This window comes from Chlorocebus sabaeus, chromosome 18, assembly GCF_047675955.1.
Source record: "Chlorocebus sabaeus isolate Y175 chromosome 18, mChlSab1.0.hap1, whole genome shotgun sequence".
Taxonomy (NCBI): domain Eukaryota; kingdom Metazoa; phylum Chordata; class Mammalia; order Primates; family Cercopithecidae; genus Chlorocebus; species Chlorocebus sabaeus.
The window spans coordinates 25,761,634-25,769,747 of NC_132921.1; the positions used below are offsets into that span (position 1 = coordinate 25,761,634).

At 41.5% G+C, this 8,114-nt stretch overlaps 1 protein-coding gene across 1 annotated transcript in view; it reads right to left on the reverse strand.

Annotated features, from left to right (window-relative positions):
• The window catches only part of RAB27B (RAB27B, member RAS oncogene family), a 170,604-nt gene extending 169,661 nt beyond the window's left edge, over positions 1-943 (reverse strand). The window contains exons 1-2 of the mRNA XM_008014029.3: positions 861-943; positions 655-729 (exon numbers count right to left, since the gene is read on the reverse strand). The gene's annotated coding sequence lies outside the window, so the exon portion shown is untranslated. The remainder of the gene's footprint in view (positions 1-654; positions 730-860) is intronic.
• Between the last annotated feature and the right edge of the window lie 7,171 nt (positions 944-8,114).

Sequence of the window (8,114 nt, forward strand, 5' to 3'; positions counted from 1 at the left end):
AAATCATAATCATTGGGTTTTCTAACAGCAAACTACTCCCTTATCACACATAATCAAGATTATTTTTGAAAAGGAAAAAAGAATCTTAGATTAGCATTGTTTTTTAATGTTGCTGTGTGCCATCTACTAGCTGTGGTATTGAGTCAGGAAAAAGTGTATGGTATATTGTTAAGAAAAAGCAAACTAGATTTCTCTTCAGTGGCTTTACACTGTGAGGCACCAAATGGCTTAATAGTTTTCTGGCAGTCCACATCTATGATAGGAGTATTTGCAGAAATAAAGAAAGCATAAAAGGACTCCTACACTGCACCATGGCAATTATTAGAAAGGACAGTCTTTGAGCTTTGGAAACAGAAAGCAGAATCCAAGCATGCAGTCTGCAGCCCTGAGCATAATCTCTTTCCCATCCAAACTCAGTTGCAAACCCAGCTTCTCTTGCAAACCCACAGGCTGGAAGAGGAAACCACAGCCACTCCAAAGTAGAGTTTCAGGCCCATCATTAGTGGTTTCTGTCACCATCTAATTGCATTTGCTTTATGAATGATGTTTTATGCAGATGGCATCTCACATTGGCTCTTTCAACGAAGAAGAGGAAGGTCAAGAGACACGACTAATACAGCCAACACATTAGAGATCTGTGACCAACGTACTCACATCTCCAAATGCCTCCAGATTGCAGCCTCTGGAAATATCTAGCCCATTTCTTTATGGCACTGTTGCTTCGATCAGCTGTGGAAATTAACATAAAATAATATAGTAACCCAATAGGTGCTGGACGGCATTTCAGAGCATCATTTTAAGGGAACACTAAAGGCACATGACAGTATTCAAAGTCTGAGTGATAAATAGCAAGTAAATACCTTCTAATCGAACAGAAGGGGGAAGGATGCTGAGCCGATACTGATGCTGCCTGCTCTCTTCCTGTGTAACAGCAAAGGCGGCTCAGTCCCTCTGACGGGGCTGTGAAGCGTGGCTGCCTATCGGCTCCTGGGCGGTCCTAGTGCCTGCGCCAGGTTAGCACACAAGGTAGCTCCAAAGAGCCTCCCTGTTTCTGCTAATTCTTCTAGTGATTATCACCAAAGATTTTCAGGGATGTCAGCCAGCTAAGCATCAGGGCAGTGGGGTTTGGGTTTGTGAAAAATAATAAGTGAATACAGTTTGCTACTGTCAATCAGAAACTGCTGTTGAAACTAGAAAGGATTATAGGTCTTGTCTGTTAAATAAATGATGTTCATGAAAATGTTGAAGCGAGAGGGCTGTTAAAAAGAAAACTAATTTGATAATATACTGTATCTACTAAAATCCATTTGTTTTATTTTTTCCATTTTTAATGTGTAAAGGATAAAAATTAAGAAGTAGGAGGTTTTTAAAAGTCTGATATATTTACATAACAATTTCAAAAAGTATTTGCTAAAAGTCTAAAGTCCATTAGTAGCCTATGCTGTTCAAACATTTAAAATGAAATAAAAGGAATAGCAAACAAAATGGAGACCTCCAGAAGCTTATCCTAAAAAAGAGAGAAAATGTTCAAGTGCTGCTTCATGTAAACACCACACTTCACCTTTCTCCATTCATTTCCCCCACTTTTTTACCTTAATGACATTTATATTTTTTAATTTAGTTATTGTTGAACTCCCCTGCAATATAGTATCTGTGAAGGAATCTGTTCTACTGACTCTTTTTTTTTTTTTTTTTTTTTTTTTTTGAGACAGGGTTTCCCTCCTGTCACTCAGGCTGGTATGCAGTGGTGCCATCTTGGCTCACTGCAACCCCTTTCTCCTGGCTCAAGCAATTCTCTAACCTCAGCCTCCAGAGTAGCTGGGACCACCAGTGTGTGCCACCACACCTGAGTAATTAATTGTATTTTGGGTAGAGACGGGGTTTCACCATATTGCCCAGGCTGGTCTCGAACTCCTTAGCTCAAGCAATCCACTTGCCCCAGCCTCCAAAGTGCTGGGGTTACAGGCATGAGCCACCACGCCCGGTCTCTTTGACTTTGAAAAGTTAACCCCTGGAAGATTACCAGAATGTAACAGGCCTTCAGTAAATATTTGTGAAAAGATGAAAGAGGCAGTAAGCTGAGAAATTACACTACAGAATGCAGGTACAGAAGTTAATCTCATAAGCGATTAAATTCAATTTAGCATACTTCTCTGCACAACTACTTTTAATAAGGGACTGTGCTAAGTATATGTTTGCCTCTAAGGAGCTTATAATTTTTTATTTTTTATTTTTTGAGTGAGAGTCTCACTCTATCGCGGAGGCTGGAGTGCAGTGGTGCAGTCTCACCTTACTGCAGCCTCCCGCCTCTCAGGCTCAAGTGATTCTTGTGTGCATGCCATGCCCAGCTAATTTTTGTAGTTTTAGTAGAGACAGAGTTTCACCATGTTGGTTAGGCTGGTATTGAACTCCTGAGCTGAAGTGATCTGCTCACCTTGGCCTCCCAAAGTATTGGGATTATAGATGTGAGCCACTGTGCCCAGCCAGGAGCTTATAATTTAAATGTAGAGAAAAATATTAGTGTATGTCTATAATCAAATAATTACATGTATATAAAATACTTGCCATAAAAGAAAGGACAATATAAGTCAGAATATGCTATATTTGCTAAGGGCTTCTATGTTTGGATGTTATAAGTATGGAGTGGAGCTGAGGGATTGGGTTTGAGAAATTCAACCCAATTGATTTCTTTTTTTTCCCAGAGTACATAGAGTTCGGGTGGCAGTGGGCAGGTTGGTACAGAAGAGACTAAAATCTGGAAAGTTAACTCTAGTAAGATTGGTTAGTAGAGTAAATACAGGTATTAAGACAGGTGAAGAGAGGGAGTACAGGTACAGGTATGCGGGCACTGTAGGCCCTGGATCAAAGCCTAACATTGGCAGGTAGTCAGTAGGAGAGTTTTCCTCTCCACCAAGAGATGGTTGCCTTCCAGAGCAGAGAGGGCAGCTCATACATTGTGGTCCAGATTTCAGACCATGTGATGAAGTGTAGCAGCAGTAACAAAGTATATCACCCCATAACAAGGCAACATGCTATTGAGGCTGAGACTCAGGGCTTCTGCAACCAAAAAGGGAGTGAGAAAAAAAATCAAGGTAAAACTCTTGCTATGAAGAACTCGAGGCTGGTGTTTCTCATGGGAAAAGTACATTTCCAAAAGGCATGGGGTGACAGTGAATCCAGCCGCAAGGGACAGTGATGTTTTATACGGTATAAGGATCCAGAAATCAATCTGCTTGTCATGTGCAGGTCAAACAGCTTTGACTGCGGTTGAAGAACTTCAAGACTAGGGAGCTATGTTGATCACTAGAGTCAGGCGAACCCCAGAGTGATTAGTGATCAATGAAAGAATGCCTTGTTGAGCCCTGAGGATTGTGATTTGCTTATCCATTGCACTTCTTTCCGCTTCTTCCTAATTCAGCATGTTTTCTGAAGTGAGACTTTTTTTATTTTTAAAAAAGTTGATCAGCAGCAAAAGACACTAATGTACCCTCAATGAGATCCTTGTTACTACAAAGTGGTGAATGGGCTGGACTTTAGAAGGGGAGTGGCTAGTGTGTGAGGGAGGCAATGCCCCACCATTAAGCATTTCTCTGTGGCTACTGGTTTTTATAATGTTGGAGAGCTCCCTGAGAAACAAAGCACTATGTCCATGATTGGGCCTCAGACATACACTGACATGTCATCTGTGCAATGACTCCAGGTGGAGTGAGGAAAAGTGGGGCAGCTGAGAGACATGTCACCATAAATCAGAAAGATCCCAGCATGAGGAAACAGACCTCACCACAGGACCTGGGAGCAGAGGGGAGTGGTGGGTCTCTGTAGAGCTTTGTGACTGAGATGGACACACTTGTAATAGAAAAAGACTCCACACGAACTTAAAACACAAAGATACTGCAATGGACTGAATATTTGTGTCTCCCCAGAATTCACATGTTGGGATTCTAACCCTTAATGTGATGGTTTCAGAATGTGGTAGTTGTTGAAAGATTAGGTCATAAGGGTAGAGCCCTAATGGGTGGGATTAGTGTCCTTATCAAAGAGACTCCCAAGAGCTCTTTCACCCACTTTCTGCCATGTGAGGATCGAAAGGGAAGTTGGCAGCCTGCAGCTCAGAAGAAGACCCTCAGCAGAACCTGATTGTGCTGGCAGTCTCACCTTGGACTTCCAGTCTCCAGAACTGTGAAAAGAAAATTTGTTATTTGTAAATCACCCAGTCTACCCTTTGTTATAGAAGCCTGAATTGACTAAGATAGATAACTCATAAACTCTATAGTATTTTGGCCCTGAGAAAACTTGAAATGTGTGGGTGCTGTTATCATCTTCCCTTTCAGGCTGTTTGGCCAACACAGGTGTGTGAGATTCGGTGCCTGGAAGAATCATCGGGGACCCCTGTCAGTCCAGGAACTGCTGGTTCTGCAAGGACAGCTGTGTCATAGTGCCCAGGTTTGTAAAGGGGGGTGCTGGTATCACAGATCTTGGGCTCAACTTGCCAAAAGCCAATGGTGACAATAAGAACAGTGTGACTTGGACCAGTCTGTGACTTTTCAAGATGACTCTGAAGTGAAGGACATTGTAAGGAGCTAGAATTCATGGATGAGCCGGTGAAGGGGGGCTCAGATCCTGTGGGACTAGTTATCTATTACATGTGACCTTATGTGTACTCATGTGCTAGTGAATTGTAGCAGTCAGGTGCCATATGCAAATGCACCTGTTATATAATAGGGTGGGATAATCACTGACTTTGAGACTATAGACCTGGATTTAAATCTGACTCTTTGTGCTTCCATATAGTTGAATAAATAGTACTTCATAGGCTTCTTGTGATGACTCCACGTCAACTACATTTAAAGGCCTAGCACAGAACAGCCGCCCATTACAAAAAGGAAACCGGCCGGGCATGGTGGCTCACGCCAGTTATCTCAGCACTCTGGGAGGCCGCAGCCACTGGATCACCTGAGGTAAGCAGTTCGAGACCAGCCTGGCCAATATGGTGAAACCCCGTCTCTAGTAAAAATACAAAATTAGCCAGGCGTGGTGGCACATGCCTGTAATCCCAGTTACTCAGGAGGCCGAAAAAAGAGAATCATTTGAACCCTGGAGGCAGAGGTTGCAGTGAGCTAAGATCAGGCCATTGCACTGCAGCCTGAGCAACAAGAGTGAAACTCCGTCTCAAAAAAAAAAAAAAAAAAAGAAAAAAAAAAAAGTGTTTATTTTTAAAAAAGGAAACTGCTATATTTAGTAGCATAAAGCCAAAGGCTGCCAGTCTGGAGATGTGCAGCATTGACAACAGCAATGACTTTCAAGCTTCTTTTACTTCGAAGCTTTACAAAGTGAATCTCAGTTTCCTCATAAGTATAATCCAGTAATAATACCTCTGCGAAGAGTTTGTTTAGGATTAGATAGGATCATGCATGCAGAGTGCTTAGCATGAATATTCTACATGTGGATCAAAGAATGGTTAAATAAATTGTGGTGGTTATTAAAATAAAACGGAACCTCTACCTCTTGAAGGTGATACAGGCGGAGGGCAGGGAAATGCTGGGTAGAGAAAGGCAGGTCTCTGGCTAGGGCTCTAACCCCATAGACCCCCCAGACCTAGGTGAGGGCAGGTGCTTCTGCCTTTGTGCCCAAATGTTGCATTTTCCAAGACCACCCTGGCCCACCATGCCCTCATTTTGGGCCTATAAAAAGCCAAGACCCTCGCAAGGCAGAGACAGAAGCTGCTGGAGAGCGAGAGGAACACATCAGTGGAAGAAGACAAGCTGCTGGACATTGAGAGGACATGGAGGGAGCACGCCGGTAGAAGAGTACACCAACACTGAGAATAATTCGTATTTGTAGATAGAGTAAAGCTCTTTTAAGGAAACTTCAATAAATCATCATTGCCATCACTTTTTGCCTCACCCCCAGTCCCTATGCCCCTCATTTTAACTGACTTACTCCAATCTGCTCAACAAAACATGCTGACTGATGTCCACACATGCAGAAGGCTAGCGTTTACTCTCAAGCATGTCCATGTTCTTCCACTCTCACCATTTGAGTTGCACATAAACCAAGATTCATTAGCATATCGTACCAAACCTGTTAATGTTGAATGTACTTTTAGTGTAACTATATAATTTAATTGAAAGGTGTTTATACTGATAAAATATGAGTGCACAAAGGAGTTATTATTTCTAAGAAAAATAAATGTAATGCTTTGTAATAAGTAGATAAAGATGAGTTGCTAAAATAAATTGTTGCCAAATCCGGTATGGGCCCAAAATATTCTAGGGAATTCAAAGTAAAATTTTATGCCATGGTGGCTCATGCCTGTAATCCCAGCACTTTAGGAGGCTGAGGCAGGCAGATCACTTGAGGTCAGGAGTTCCAGACCAGCCTGGCCAACATGACGAAACCTTGTCTCTACTAAAAATACAAAAATTTGCTGAGTGTGGTGGTGCACACCTGTAATACCAGCTACTCAGAAGGCTGAGGCACAAGAATTGCTTGAACCTGGGAGGTGGAGGTTGCAGTGAGCCAAGATCACATCATTGCACTCCAGCAAGAGTGAAACTGCTAGTTACATTAGAAAGCATAAGACATATACTTTAAATCTTTTTACCTCAACTTAAAATAGATAAATGTTAACTTATTTGCCACTGTTTTACAATAAGGACAAGTTATTTCCTTTGAGTGTGTATGAGTATCAACGAGTGTCTATAATTTCTAGTTTTAGTTCTGTTAAGTGGAGCAAGAACACAAAACCCTTGCAAAGCCATCTGAATATATAATGTAACTAGCATTTTTGTTTTAATGACCAAGGTGGCATCCTGATCACATCAGACTTCCCTTGTAATACATCATGTGCTTTGTTTGGATATAACTTCAGTAGTCTTCCTGTCCTGAACCAAATTAAACATTTATAATGGCACAAGGAAAGGACTTAATATGGACTTTGTTTCACTATATGTAACAGAAATTAAAGCAGTATCATCTAATATAAATGCTTTTAAACACATAGCATAGAGCATCTTTGTCAATAGGCTAAGTAGAGTCCAGGAAATGTACATAGACAGGAGAACTCTACACAAAAATTCCTAAACAGATGGAAGGAGTCGTACCCAGTTTGTGTGTATATTTAATGGCATGAAAGGTATGCTCTACCGAGGAAAGGTCACTTTGAGAATATCTTGAAAATATATTCTCTAAAGTCTATGAAAATGAAGACCAAAAAATGGCCACAAATAATCTCATCAGCTGCCATCAGTGATTTTTCCATTATTTACATAACAAAACTCCATTATTAGGAACTTCATCATCATCATCATATAGTTTTTACTTGTTATAAAAACATGATGGAAATGAATATAGTTATGTTAGCGGTGGTGAATCCATAGAGGTCTGCATCAACCCCAATTCTTGCCTCCTCAGAAGAAAGAATTCAACCGAATTCTTTCTGTCATAAGGCAGAGTGATGGACCAAGACAAGTTTTAGAGCAGGAGTGAAGGTTTATTAAGACATTTTAGGGCAGGAATGAAAGAAATTAAGTACACTTGAAAGAGGGCCAAGCAGGTGGCTTGGGAGATCAAGTGCACAGTTTGACCTTTGACTTGAGGTTTTATATGTTGGCATATTTCTGGGGTCTTGTTTCTTTTCTCCCCTGATTCTTCCTTTGGGGTGGGCTGTCTGCATGCACAGTGGCCTGCTAGCACTTGGGAGGGGCCCTATGCACAGTGTGTTTACTGGAGTTATATGGATACTCACTTGAGGCATTCTTCCCTTACCAGCTGAATGTTCCTAGAAGGAACAGTTCAACTCCATCACTTTACCTCTTAATGTGCATGCTTGAGCCCACTCACCCAACTCCTGAGATCTTATCAGGAAGCTATTAATCACGTGTTTCAGGTTTTTCTATTGGGAGACTGCCTTTCCCTGGCACCAGCGGTGACCAATTATTATTTTAGAGAAACAGTATAATAACTGCTTGACCATCACCTGATGGTTGCCTGATATTCCTAGGGAGGCAGAGGCTCTCCTGCTCCACTCATGCCTGACTAGCTACCTGCTGTAACAGTTATAGTATATCAATGTTTAATCTACTTTCCAAAACACTTTCATCTTCACTGAATTC